This window comes from Danio rerio, chromosome 17, assembly GCF_052040795.2.
Source record: "Danio rerio strain M-AB ecotype USA chromosome 17, GRCz13ab, whole genome shotgun sequence".
In the NCBI taxonomy this organism is placed as follows: domain Eukaryota; kingdom Metazoa; phylum Chordata; class Actinopteri; order Cypriniformes; family Danionidae; genus Danio; species Danio rerio.
In genome coordinates, this window is record NC_141037.1 from 21,190,960 (window position 1) to 21,206,903 (window position 15,944).

General features: G+C 36.3%; 1 protein-coding gene across 2 annotated transcripts in view; it reads right to left on the reverse strand.

Moving 5' to 3' along the window:
- Positions 1 to 10,029, reverse strand: part of chrm3a (cholinergic receptor, muscarinic 3a) — a 131,894-nt gene extending 121,865 nt beyond the window's left edge. For both annotated transcript variants that reach the window (XM_087290327.1, XM_087290328.1), the window contains exon 1: positions 9,837 to 10,029. The gene's annotated coding sequence lies outside the window, so the exon portion shown is untranslated. The remainder of the gene's footprint in view (positions 1 to 9,836) is intronic.
- Positions 10,030 to 15,944: the final 5,915 nt, after the last annotated feature.

The following is a 15,944-nucleotide window of genomic DNA, read 5'->3' on the forward strand; positions in this document are numbered from 1 at the left end:
AGCCAACCCAACTCCTTTTCCTTCTGTACAATAAATGGCTCTGGCAACTCTCTTTGAGCGAGAACAATGATCAGGTTGGACATTTTTCTGTGGTTTTGACAGTGAACAATGACCTTCATTGAGCTCCATCTTATTCAAGCTAAACAAAAAGCCAGGCAAAAATTAAACCCACAGTATACAGTACCAATTTTGTCAATGGTGCTTGTCCCATTTAGCAAATACTAGCTTAATCCCAGTATTTGTTAATTAATGTTTTCCTTCCTAAAATGATAAACAAACTCATACGATAAGACTGCAGTCATATGAATACCTTAACTATGCCTTATATAAAGTTGATTGATGAATGGTGACTCACATCATGTGAATCTACTTTAACTGTTTGTATTGTGAAAGCACTAAAATTATGAAATCTACATCATAGATAATATACTAAATCTTAAGTCTTGAGAAATAGTGAGATTTTAGTATATGTGTGTGACATCCCTTACTATAACAGAGTTGAGTAGAGAGAAAAAAATGACTAAGAATTGTGTAAACCTAAATCACAGACTAAAAGAAGCCCCCAAAAAACAACAAGCTCTCAGGGTGGTCAATCATTGTGTCTACAGAATCAGCTTGATTGACAATACCAACTGATTGTTTTTGTGTCAGTGTGACTGCTTACATTAAAAAACTCAAGAGGTTTAAAAACACTAGGGTGAATTCTGAAGTCACTTTGCTGTTCCAGTTTCCTTAAGTGGTGTATTCACTGTACATAGACTGTAAATTAAATAAGACTTTAGTCACAGTGCTAACTACAAATTCAAAGTCCATATGTAATTCGTATAGTAAATCTGCTAGGTGGGAGTCACTACATTCTTGTATCACCTCTGGATTATATTTGTCAAAAGAACTCTTAATACGAGGGATTATAAAGCAGCAATCCTCAGTGCTAATGGGGATTGTGTCAGAGTTACTGCCTCAGTGCTGCTATAAGCTACATATTAGTACAACAGAGTTGAATGCGTAAATCCAACCTCATTAAACAGTGCCTGGAGAATGACAAACAATAAAAAACATAAAAACTTCCTTTGGGTGTGAACTCAATTTTTGACAAAGGTTAAATCAATAATATTTGGTGACACAGGTGGTGGATATATAAACCCTCCTGGGAATATTCATTTTTCAGTTTTCTACATTGTGTAACTCTTTAGAAAAGTTCAATCTTTTGAAAAAGATTTCTTGAGCAATTAAAAACAGAGTTTTGATGATCTTAGATTACTAAATTAAACTAAAACATGAAAGAAATGTAGTTTCTCATCAATGAGCGGATTAAAAAAGCACCTATTTTACCCCTTTCACAAGATCTAAGATAAGCCTTTGGTGTATCCATAAGGTGTCTGTAAAGTTTTAGCTCAAAATACCTATCAGATTATTTATCTGAGTATACTGTAGCTGTTTTTGTAGTTTGTGGCTTTAAATGAAAATAAGCTGCTTCTCCCCGCCCATCATTCCCCCGTAAGAGTCTGCTTCTCATCATGCGTTATGTCAGATAAACAGCAGCCAGTGATAAAGACAGACATGGATGAAGCTGAAATACAGCTCATTAGTCAAAAAATTTAAGTACGTTTATTTGATATATTTGTGATAAAGTCTTTCTGAAACAACAAGTCACACATGCCATTTGCAGTACTAACACATATCCGCGTATTTACTGACACTATGCATTACAGCGATTTTACTGTCTTTATTACAAACATGCTTTGTTTTAAAAATGTTTTAAACTTATAAAAATCACAGAGAGCTGGAACAGATATTTTAATCCCAGTTTATTTGCAAAAACAATAGACACGTATATCGTATACATTTTATTATAGAAACATGCCTCAGGGCCTCAAAAACACTGGGATTTGGGTCTTATTTTATAGTTTGGAAATCTGATAAGAAAGAGACTTGTTGGGTTTATATCACTCCAATATGACAGTGGACACACTATAAATACACACAGTTCTGTCCAACAGCTTACAAACCTTGATTTCAATCATAGGTGTCTGCAGTGTTTTGTTCACACAAAAATGAATATGATGTTATTACCTACCCTCATGTCATTCCAAGCCTCCAAATCTGGGCAGTCACTTACATTGTAAAATTTAAAGGAACAGGTAGCCTCGTACTCATTTAGATGTGCAATGAATGACCCAATACTATATAAATGATAAAGACAAACACTAATAGTACTCAGTTATGTAACATTAAATATAGCACTGCCATGTATCATCCAAACTAAATCCAATTGAAAGGTGAGTCTAAACCCAGTTGCCCAAATGCTTTGGATATTTATTGTATCAGTAACTGTAGTAGTAGTAGTATCTGACCACGAAAAGACAACGAGAAATGCAGTGAGTGATAGCCTACAAACTAAACCCCCTACATTTTTATAGCCTTTAGGCTAGATATCAGCACAGGTATTAAGGAGCCTGAGGTAACAAAAGGATAGACTGAACTGGTTTATTTTCATGATACTACCTACCAGCCAAACACAGCTCTGAATGACGTTTCATAAACATGATTATCATCCCCATATTTTTGGAAATGCCTTTAAAGCATGACAGCCATCTAATCACATTCCAAGGAGAGGACATGCCGTCCAGCAGCACGCCACTGTGTTTGCTAGCGGCAGCACATTCAGGTATTTGACATTGGGGAGGTCTGGGAAGACTACAGGAGCCAAGAAGGTGCAACTCTACCATTGAATACAAATGAAATGAGTTCACTTTTGATTTATTGCACATCAATGTGACCCTAGCTGGCCCTGTCACACCTTGATTGGTTTAATCCATTAATTTACTTCATTCTGCCAGAAGACTTTCGTGAAGGATAAACCCATTCGACTAACATAATCATTCAATTAACATGCTCAGCTAATCAGCACTATTTTGATTTTAAATACTTTTAGCACTACTGGGCTCACAAGACTTTCGACTTCCCTCAAGAGACATAAAAAACTTCCAGGATGCCTAACAGGATGCCTAGCTGTATCTTTTAATAGCCTTATCGGGGTGGTGAAGCATACACCCCTTAATAAATCATTTTAAAATGATGTTTGCCTAATGATAATAAATTAATGAGGTGTGACTGACAGAAAGAAAGACAGGTAGGTAGTTTGTGGAAGTGTTTGTTTGTTCTGCTTGTGCTACGTAATATTTAGTGCTCAGAGGTCACGTTAGTCTTTCTCATTGTCCCTCATTTTGACGGAGAGAGGGTTGTAAAATTTGTCATAACCTATTATTGATTGTTATTTAATTTGCAGACTTTTTGATTTCATTCATATTTTAATGATGAACTTGAACAACGAGCATATAGGCTAAGTTATTTATTTATTTATTTGACAAATAAACAAAAACTTCTATCTGCCTTAACTCATATCTTTCTCCTGCGTTGACCTGAACTGGGTGCTTGCCTGAGCGTAGTCAAACGTATCAAGTGAGTCTTCTCGCGACCAAAAACCGGATTTACTAGCGCCACTTTAGCCAGCGTTTTGTAGTTAGGAAACATTTCTCCAAAGGCTGTGATCAGAACTAAGTTTGCTGGATTCTCTGAATGTGGGATTTCCCGATCTTGCAAGCACTCGTTTCACTGGAAAAAAATACAGCACGCGCTCCTTCTGCACCAGTCAAGAGCATCTGGATGCAGCCTTGATGCAAGCTAAGATTGCATTACTCAGCGATGCAAAGTCAGACACAATGCACTCAATGGAGTGAGTGACATCACTGTGATGGGTAGGGTTATGGGGTGGGGTTAGCCAAGCGCATAAAAAAAGCATTGGATGCAGCTCAGATTGCACTGCACCGAGTCTGCAGCCAGACCCCTCTTCTCTGAGTCTGGTAGTGCTCACAACGCACTCCAATGCTCCCCAGATAGCAAAATACACTCGGGCCAGTTTCGGGCTAGATTCTCGCCTGCCGGAGATTACCCCTCGGCCCGACTCCGGCTGCAGAGTCAATTGGGCCAGATGCGGCGGCTGTAAGCGAGCCGACGCTGCCGCATCAGAGCCAAAATCAGCCCGCGAGTAATGTTCCCTTAGGCTTTGAGTCTTCATATACCTTCATATAAAACCTTTTGGTATTACATTGGTACTTGATACATGGTATTACAACCATTTGAGTTGATATAACAGCAAACGCAGGCTATAACGTAAACACAAAGTGTAGGCACTGCGTTTAACCTTTAAATAAAATGCAAACAGCATACATATCCTATACCAAAAATAATTAAACAAAGGACAAAATAAATAATAATAAACGTTTATTGATTGCAAGAAACATATAATACTAAAAATGAATAAATTATTTTGTAGTGCACAAGAACATCAATATAAAAACAATAAACCTGACCTCCTTGCTATCTGCCGCTTAGATCGTATTTTTGTCTGTTTGTTCTTCATCGTCCACTGCATCACTTCCTCTTTTTTCACCTTTATTTTAATATCACAACTATTTGGCCTTTTAAAGAAGCTATTCACTCAGCTGCTGTGACATTTTTGCAACTGTACGCAGCGGTGACAAAGAGGAGACAAAACAAGGGCAATCGCCATCAGCTGGACAGGAGTGGGAATTACAGTTAGCTACAAATAACAATAGATCACCCTCAGCATAATACGTCAAAATGACGGATCACCTTCAGATTTTTCCGTCACTGCTGAAAAAAATCTGTCAATGACAGAAAATATTCGGTTAACGCGACCTCTGATAGTGCTCGACATACAGGAGTACACCACTCACGAATCTCTCATTTACAGTAAATTAATACTTTCTAAAGGAAGCTTTACAACATTATTTTTGTACAAAGAGAAAATATTCAGTGAGCGGCAGTTCTGTAGGAGTAAATGTCTTGTTGATGTCAGAGGTCATAGAAGAATGGCCAGACTGGTTCCAGCTGATAGAATGGCAACAGTAACTCAAATAACTACTCGTTACAACCGAGGTATGCAGAAGAGCATCTCTGAACATACAACACATCCAACCTTGAGGCGGATGGGCTACAACAGCAGAAGACCACACTGGGTGTTTGGATGATAGGATCAGAATTTGGCATCAACAACATGAAAGCATGGATCCATCCTGCCTTGTATCAACGGTTTAAGCTGGTGGTTGTGGTGTAATGCTGTGGGGGAAATTTTCTTGACACACTTTGGGCCTATTAGTACCAATTGAGCATCAAGTCAATGCCACAGCCTACCTGAGTATTGTTGCTGACCATGTCCATTCCTTTATGACAACAGTGTACCTATCTTCTGATGGCTACATCCAGCAGGATAATGTGCCATGTCATAAAGAAAATCATCTCAGACTGGTTTCTTACACATGACAAGGAGTTCACTGTACTCAAATGGCCTTCACAGTCAACCAAAACTCAATCCAATAGAGCACCTTTGGGATGTGGTGGAACGGGAGATTCACATCATGGATGTGCAGCCAACAAATCTGCAGCGACTGTGTGAGGCTATCATGTCAATATAGACCAAAATATATATAATACATATTTCCAGTAGCTTGTTGTATCCATGCCACGAAGAATTTAGGCAGTTCTGAAGGCAAAATGAACCCCAGTAAGGTGTAACTTATAAAGAGGCCAGTGAGTGTATATTACCTATATTCAATTTCATTATTCACCTATATCTATTTTTCAAAATGGGTTGTACTCATTTATGCTGAGCACTGTAACACTGTTGCAAAAGTGTTTAAAACAGACAGACGATCTGAGATTTATGCACTTTGAATGTCTTAGTAAAGTCTAATCTGGTGGCTGTGAAGTCCGTGAAAGCATCTTGTCCAGAATATGTGTGTTAGAGAAAGCGACAAGGAAGAGTGTGTGCATGTGTGTGTTCATATTGTAAGCATGAGACTGAGGACAAAGAAAGTACAATGAAAGAGAAAGAATGAAGAGAAATGGATTCTGTAAGAAAGACAGGTCGGCCTGAATTTTTAAGGCTCGCTTCACTTCTTAGGTGTTTTAAATCCTTTCATATAAGGGCATAGCGCACTCCGCATCATCTCTCTTCCCTCCTTCCTTTAATCTGATCCTCTGGCCAATTCTCTCACGCAGACATAGGCACACACAATCTGAATCTCTTTTTCCAAAGACAGGAATGGACACTATGTTCTTCGTGACCGTTTCCACACTCTAACTGCAGAAGAGCACAGATAAGACCAAATACATTAAACATGAGGCGGTCTTATCGCTATTTGACACGAGGATGCACCTGTGAGTTAAAAGCAATGGACAAATCAAAATGCATAAAACATTTTGTTCTCTGTTTATTGGCATTTGCATTATTGAACGAGAGGTTCTTCTGCGAAACAATGCTCAAAGTGATTACCTTATAAATAAAACCAGTAATCTAAACTGGGGTGACTGGAACTAGTCATTACACTGGAGATATTTCATCTTGCAAGTTGTCATTTGTTTTATGTTATATTGTACAGCTTTGTGATATAAAATTGATATAATTTTAACATTTTGACAATAGAATCAATACTGATATCCATATAATATATAGCATGTCAAGTCACACATGAGCTAAAGCTTGCAGGTAGGGAAAGATACATGGAGTTAAATCAGTGCAAATGCCATTATGCAACATTATGATCCTGCTCTCCATACTGTTTGTCGAGACTGTCGACTTGTAATTAAAATGTAAATAATGTTCAGTTCCATGTATATAACAGTATTTTGCTTCATAAGACCATAGTGTATCATCAGAGCATAGGCAGTATTTATGACATGTATTTCAAATACAAATATTAAATACAAATTAGCATTTTTGTATTCGATAGAGTTGATGAAAATGGCTAAATATTTTGTATTAAAATACTTTAGTGTCTTGTATTTTTAAAATACTGTAAAATACTTTGTAGGAAGTGACATAATTAAAATGCACCCTCTGATTGGTGCTTTGGACATTGACTCTTCAATTTAAAGAAGGACTGGAAAAAATGTTTTGGAGAATGAGCATCCTGTACAAATAATAGCAGTGTTTGGATGGACTGCTGATGCCAAATGTAAAAATTAAATCATAAAAATTATTCCTACAAAGACGATTTCTACAATATTTTATTGAGTGTTTCATAAGTCATTTCAGATGCAAAAAAAAATTCATTGAAAAAAATCTGTATACAAAAAATTTAAATGAACTCTTAATTTATCACCCTTTTAATATATTAAGAGGTTGAATTATCATTATACTGAGATGATGGCAATTTTACCCATCACCGAATGGGTGAAAACAGTTATGGTACTTTGTTCTGACTTGTTATCTGCATTAAAATGGTTTAAACAGTAAGAGGTCATCTTCAAGACAGGACTTTCTCTATGAATTGTATACAAAATATTTACAAAACATACCAAAAAACATTACATTTTATACCTCCTCGTGTACAGCAGGAGTAGAGGTGAATGAGGCGGTAGAAAAGCTAAAAGTTGGTCAGAGAAAAGCTGTTGTTAGGTACAATGGTGAAGGTATTAATCGAAAAAAGCCTATTGATAGAAGGTTTGAAAATAAATATCACGCTTTTTTGTAAAAATATTTTGTCAAGGACATAGATTCGCTCTTGACATTGGTGGGGACATACATTCAAAGAGCGCATGCATTGAACAAAATGTTTTCGCGTTATCAAAAACATGAATAAAGTACTCAACATTATAAAACAAACACTTTATAATATAAATAAATTAATATCGTCCCATGCTGCAAATGTCAATTTACATGATTTTACTGCAATCTGGCTTTGAGGAGGTATGAATAAAGAGAAATTTAAGAAAGGTGTGTGACAAAACTGAATTTGGATTAATTGCACAGCCTTTGTTAATAGTAATATAGTGAGCTCATAGCAAACTTGACTTTAACCCTTTGTGTACAAGTAGGTTACTAAGGGTTGACGGAGCATTATTTTATTTTGAAGTCAATAAAATTATTAGTAGGGACATTTCAGCAATTGGTGGATATTGGTGGGGATACATCCCCTCCATTCATGCTAATTCTGTGCCTTGTATTTTGTGATTCTAAAATACAAAATACTGTATTTTATTTTGATACAGGTTGTGGCTGCTTTATTTTGTAGTTTATTTTGATACACTTAAACTTAGGGTATTTGGCATTTTATTTTAAAATACTTTTTAATGTATTTATGCTCAACATTGATCAGAGCCCAATAGGTATAAATTTTGTTTTACTTCAATGTAACTTATGAATCTCTAAGTGCCAGTAGCTATCAACTTTTGCATTTCATCACCAAGGACCAAGTTTTTAGCCTAGAACATGTTTTAATGTTCTGCTGAAGAAAATACTAACTAGCCTGGGGTACGTTAAAAAAAAATTATTTGAACTACCCTTTTAACATTAAATGTATTTTTCAGTATTGTATTTTGTTGATAATATACTTTATATTGGCAAAAATACCTTGAAAATAAGTCAAAACGCTAGCCAGTAAACTAGTCATGACTAAAAAAAAAACACAGAAAATGCATCGCATTTAAAAAAAATGTAATCGGTTATGCACAATATTTTCACAGTCTATGACAATGACACACAACCTGTTGATAGTGCAGACTGACTGTCCTCCATTCTTAAGGGAGTTTGCACTGGCTGACATCTCATTAATGTCAGAACATTCCAGCACTACACCCCCGCCCTCCGTTTCCATCAGCTCCATCTTCCAAACCTCGCGACCCTGAGCGCAAAGGCGCGTGCGAACTTTCACAGCATTTAAGGGAGGTTTCAGAGCTATTTTGTGCCACTTTTTCTCGCTTTCGGATTCCCCGAAACAAACAAAACACACGAGGATGATGAGCACGTCTGACACTCCAGTCATTATAACACATCAGTCACGTCTCCCCCGCGAGCTCGTTCATCAGCACAGAGATGCGCGCGCGTAATGCAAATGAGACCACAAGCTCGCCAAATGGAAAATAAAAAAAAATTTTTATAAATCTACACGCTTTTAATTATATTAACGCCAAGCATCACGACATAACTTCTAAAATGTTCTGCAATGTGTTCGTTTAAGTCAGTAATATACTTTGGAATCAGGACAGGAGGTACAATATTACCAAAGTGATTTAAAGAATACTATGGTAATGCACAGAATTTGTATTTGTTTATTTATTTTTAGTTCTTTTCCTTTGTTTTGATCATACTCCTTCAAATGTCTCTACCTACAGTAAATATTTCACAGGTGCACGTGCAGGTGTTTGAAAAATATTATTTATGGGTTACCAAACGACATAGCGCGTTTCCAGATTTGATTTCAATAGACTGAACCCAAATATTCACTTTCACCTCGTTCTCCCAGTTCATTAAAGTTGCTCCAAAAGATCCAGTGCAGGAGAGAGCCGTACAAATGACTCTGACCGTCGTGGAAACAAGTTTGAACGATTCAATCCAATGAACCGACTCTAAAGATCCAATCGCGATGACAGCATTGCTTCCAAACAGGAGACAGCAAACAAGGGCATGATTTGATTCGAGAATATTTAGTTTACAGTCAAACAATTTAGCGTTTGTCAACGCCAGCCGTTACATAATCAACAAAATATCGAGTTTCAAAAACTAGCAACAGTACTTTGGATAGCTTGCAACAGTGCGATACAACCCAGCACACATTTTGTAAATAATGAAGAAAAAGCCAAAGCACATTCGTGTGAATAAACATTTACTCAGTTGCAGAAAGCCACTTAACAATTATCATTAACTGTAGAAAATGTAAGTTAACTAAAATAATTATAAAACTGCCAAATAAAAAAACGAATTCAATTGCATGCATAAATCTATTGAAAACTGACATTTTAGCATTGCTTACCTTACTAGCCAGAGTTCACAGAAAGGTAAAAGATGCTCTTTTGAAAGAACTAGTTCTACTCAGTCCTCTGCTGTTTAGTAGATCCACTAAAAGCGCACGGTTCCTCTCTAGAAACGCACGGCTTGTCCTCGACCGTCCGGATATTTGTGTGTCGGTGCCGCGTATCGCCCTGGTCACTAATTGCCAGGCCACTGGAATCTCCCGGAGCGCACGAGAGGAAGGTTCTCCCGGCACGCGCGTCTGATTGGCTAGACTGTCGGTGACGCACCAGCAGGTGGCAGAGCGTTCATATATAAGAAGAATTCAGACAGACACATTCATAAACTACATTGACTTGTTGAATAGGGTCTGCTAGAAAGGCAAGAATTGCTTTTACAACGGCAAATACATCTAGGATAAATATAAAAAAAGAGCTGCACTTAAGTAACAGGTATATATTATTTTAGAAATGTTATTGTTTAACTTTATTTTCCACTTATTAAATGTCATTCTGTCTTCTTGTGTTCATGTTTACCCTGAGCTCATGTAAACCACAAAAAAATAATTGAGTGTTTGTTTGTGCACACTTAAAGAATGATGCTGATTTTCACTCAGCTTTTAGTCTACACTAAGGGAAACAATATTTATTGACCATTTAAGATTTATTGGGTGTAGTTTTAATGCATTTTTTCCCACAATTATTTTATTTATTTATTTTTATTTTTTGCATAACCAAGTAAAACCTTTTTCTAATATGAACTCAGACACATATGAACACATACTCATATGAACTGAAAGAAATGTAAAACTTCCATCAGAATTATCTTCTGATGCAAACGGCTTTGACTTTATCAAATTGACACTATTTTGAATTAAAAGATGATCGATTATTTATGAGTCATGTAGTTTGTAACTGAATTCAATGAGACAAGAAACAATTTGCCATCATATGCATGCATTTATTTGAGTTTTATAATCAAATTATTATTATTTCAGAACTGTTGAAATTGGTTTGAAAAATATTTCAATTGTTTTTCTTTGTTGTTGTTTTTTACTTCAAATACATCACAACATTTTACTAATTTAATAAGTTTAAATAAAATTAAGTATTACAAAAAAACATCAAGAAGAAAAACTAAACTAGCAACAGACAAAACTCTTGTTTTACCCAATATATTTAATATATTTAAATATTATAATAACATTTAAAATGTGGAATTTATGGAACATACTTTATTTGTTTAAGAGTAGGACAATAATTATGCTGTATTTCAGTGCTAATTCATTTAGTTTGCTTTCTGTTTTCTTCCTGTTTTTGTAACCGGTCTGTTCAACTGATTATGATGCATTTATTTATTTTAATGTAAGGCTGAGACCAGCTTTAACAAGAAATAGAGATTTTAAATTAGTTTGTTTCATTTCTCTTTTTCACATTATGACAAATACGAACTAATTAGCTGGCACACTCAGAGAACAGCTGTAAGAGGTTGCTTTTAATGATGCCCAATTAAAAGAATATTCCATTATTTCACTGTTTGTCTTTTGTGTTCAGAGCATGTTAGAGATTATAAACATATGGACCCCTACAGCTTAACTAGAGTACAATGCAACATTTACACAAATATGCAGCTGTCCTACTACTGATTTAATGTGAAAAAAGTATCCAAGAAGGAAATTAAATGTTAAAATAGCTTATAGGGAAGGTAATGACTTGCTGTGATTAGTTTGCAATGGGATATTGTACGGTTTTATGTCATCCATTGCAACACCATAAAAAAAAAGGAAAAACACTCACCGGTAACTTTATTAGGTACACTTGTCAAACTGCTCATAAACCCACATTTCTCATCAGCCAATCACATGGCAGCAACTTGATGCACTTAGACATGTAGACATGGTCAACACAATCTGCTGCAGTTCAAACCGAGCATCAGAATGGGGAATACAGGTGATTTAAGTGACTTTGAACGTGACAAGGTTGTTGATGCCAAACGGGCTGGTCTGAGTAATTCAGAAGCTGCTGATCTACTGGGATTTTCAAGCCAACCATCTCTAGGGTTTACAGAGGAGGGTCCGACAAACAAAAAATATCCACTCAGCAGCAGTTCTCTGGGTGCAAATGCCTTGTTGATGCCAGATGAGAATTGCCAGACTGGTTCCAGCTAATAGAAAGGCAACAGTAACTCAAATAACCACTCGTTACAACTGAGTAACGCAGAAGAGCATCTTTAAATACACAACACGTCAACCCTAGAGGTGAATGGGCTACAGCAGCAGAAGATCAGACCGAGTGCCACTCCTGTTAGCTAAGAACAGGAAACTGAGGCTACAATTTGCACACCAAAACTGGACAATACATGATTGGAAAAACATTGCCTGGTCTGATGAGTCTCAATTTCTGCTGCAACATTTGGATGGTAAAGTCAAAATTTGGCGTCAACAACATGAAAGCTAAGGTTCAGGCTGCTGGTGGTGGTGTAATTGTGTGGAAGATATTTTCTTGGCAGACTTTGAGCCCATTAGTACCAATTGAGCATTGTGTCAATGTCACAGCCTACCTGAGAATTGTTGCTAAACATGTCCATCTCTTTATGACCACAGTGTACTCATCTTCTGATGACTACTTCCAGCAGGATAATGTGCCATGTCATAAAGCGTGAATCATATCAGACTGGATTCTTGAACATCACAATGAATTCACTGGACTCAAATGGCCTCCACAGTCACCAGAGCTAAATCCAATAGCACCTTTGGGATGTGGTGGAACAAGAGAATCACATCATGGATGTGCAGCCAACAAATCTGCAGCAATTGCTTGATGCTATCATGTCAATATGGATCAAAATCTTTAAAGGAATGTTTTCAGTACCTTGTTGAATCTATGGCACAAAGGATTAAGGCAGTTTTGAAGGCAAAAGTGGGTCCAACCCGGTATTAATAAGGTGTACTTAATATAGTGGCCGTTGAGTGTATATATCAGACTGAACTCCCAAAATGATGAGTTGAAACTGGATTATATTTCCTAAGAGGGATGTAGTATTTTATACATATTCGATTTGTCATTGTGACATTCATATTTAGCAAAACTGGACCCAAAATAAATGCAATTCCCGATATTTTTTATTCATTTCAGAATGAGACGGTCTGGAAAAAAGTGAATGGGACGCTCTGCTGCTTACTGTAGATAAAGATTCAAAGTCAATTCCACTGTCTACCACCCTAATGATTATTCACCTCAGGAAGAAAGTCTAAGAAAAAGATGGAGAAAGATGGGTGTGAGCGGAGCAACAATGTGATGAAAAAAGGAGAGACACCGGGATTATCGATGTAGAACTGAAAAGAATCAAACTCTCAGAAAGTCTAATGATAACTGTATATCAAATGTCCTTTTTCTTAGCTCTATGGGACTAATTATGTCAAAAACCAGCCTCTGTCCAGGAACTGAATGTCTTTTCACCTAGAGAGTATTAACTTGGCAAACACTATTGTCATAAATGACTTAAAAATTCCATATCAACAAAATTGTTTCCCCGACAACTGAAGCACCAGAGTATCTTCATAGTGAATGAGTGATCTACATATAAAGCAGATTACAGCACCTGTGCCCATTCTGTCATACAACACTGATGCACTGTAAAGATACTCTGTAATTAATTAAGCCATAGATCACCACGTCTGGCTCAATATATCAGGAGTAGCCCTTGAGGTGGACAAAAAGATTAGAGTTAATGAGCTGTACAAATAGGAAAGCCCGGTTTTATTTCCTCCAATCATACTCACTAGTCATTGAAGTGTTCTCATTGGCTGCAGGGGATGATCTTCTGCTGAAGCACTTTTGTGTTCTTTTTACTTTATAGTTCAAAATAAAAGCACAATATTTGACCTGAAATCAAAAATATAACAGGTGTTAGATAAATATATAGGCATTTTGTGGCATGATTATGTGTATAGCCTTCCTGTCTCTGCTAGATTGTGGCATTAGTGACAGCGTGTGTTGCCAGATGAGGCATAGCTTGAATGGCCTGCTGCTTTAGACAAAGGCGCCTCTTGAATGCACAGAAAACAGCTGAATGCTTTTTCTCACACCAAAAACAAATAACACAAAGTCATGTAATTAAATGGGTGGCTGTAAACAGACATTAACAATATTTACTGTATGTTGCTAATGCAATAACAATTTAAAACACTTAATTTCCCTAATTGCAAATATGTTTTATGTGTATTTGTGTTCACTTTTATGTTGTAAAACATCTAGATTAGTTTCCACAACATGCAGGAATAGTTCTAAAATACTAAATATTAATTCATTCCTTCATTTTCGTTTCAGCTTATTCCCTTTATTAATCAGGGGTCACCACAGTGGAATGAACCGTCAACTTATCCAGTATTTGTTTTACGCGGTGGATGCCCTTTCAGCTGCAACCTATCACTGGGAAACACTCATTCATTCTCATTCACACACATACACTACAGACAATTTTAGCTTACCCAATTCACCACCCACTAAATGTTAATACTCAGTATTAATTAACAAATAATTTCAGGTTTTGTTCTCAATTTTTACCTTTAATATAACATGTTGTTTGCCTTTTTTAGTAATTGTTTGTGACATTTGACTGGATGTTATTTCTTTACAGCATATGTTTCCCTGGCAAAAATTAACCATGGGTTTATTAAGTTGACTAGTTACACAATAAAGAAAAAAAGAATCGAAATTGTGAAACTGTCAAACTTTATAAAAAAATCTAAATTTTTTTTTTTTGCCAAATCGCCCAGCCCTACCTTATGCTTTGTGCTTCAGGGCCATTTCCCCTCTGTTTTTGAGGTGATGTGCATAAGTAATCCTTTTATATGTCTGACGTGGTCCAAACACAGTGAATTATGTTTGATCAAACAAAAGAATAGTGAAATATGAAAACAATGATCGGTCCCTGTGGCTTGAATAGCACCTCTTATCAGTTGGAATACAATAACTTTTGCATAGATTATGGTAGAGACATTGTTTCTTTTTTCCTATGATTACAGACATGTGCAGGAACCACCTTAATTAATAACAGCAAGCTAGATGACACAGAACCTAAAAGGTACACTTTCAAATTTGAGTTTATAAAAAATAAAAATACAAAAAAAATTTTTTTAGGTGTTTATTATAACACAGACAACATATACAGTTATTTTAAACAGTGATTTATGAAAATTCAAAGGGTTTTCTTTAAAATGAAACCAAATTTTTGCATTTACACCTCTGCATGTGAATTCGGGAAGCTTTAAATTTGGGTAGGCAAAATCCAGGCGGAAATCACAAAATAGCAGCAGAGTTTAACTGGTTAAAAAGTATAAAATAACCATGTTTACAATCAACATTGATTATCAGTTTGAAATAAAACACACTTTTACCACTAAACCCTGTTTAGTGGAGCAAAACCATAGTGCATTTGTGGTTATCATGCTTGACTAAACTGGTCTGATCTGATAGAAAGGCCACAGTAAATCAAATATCCACTCCAACTGCTGGTGGCATACTGATGTCTTGGAGGTTTTCTTGGCACACTTTAGGGCCGTTAACTCTGAGCATCATTTAAATAAGACAGCATTGCTGAGTTTTGTTTCTGACCATGTCCATCTTTTTACAACCACACTGTACCATTTTCTGAAGGTGACTTTCAGCGGGAAAACAAATCATGTTGCAAAGTTAAAATAATCTGAAATTTATGAGTGCACAGTGTGCATATGACATTCACAGTCACCAGATCTCAATCCAATAGGGTACCTTTGTGATGTGAAGCAGTACAGATGTGCAGCTGACAAATCTGAACAGCTGTGTGATTCTCTCATGTCAGTATGGACCAAAATCTCAGAGAAACGTTTCCAGCACCTTGTTGAATCTCTGCTACAAGAGACAAAACCATTCTGAAGGGAAAAATGTGTCCAATGCAGAACTAGCAAGATCCACCTACACTCTCAAACAAAAAAAGTACACAGTGGTAAATAACGTTCCTTGAGAAACATGTTCTGTTTCTTATAAATTAAAAATTGTACCTTATATGGTACAAAAAATACCTCTACTGTTCTGTACCTTTAATGGTACAACTAAAATAAAGATACACAATTGTTCCCACATAAAAGGTA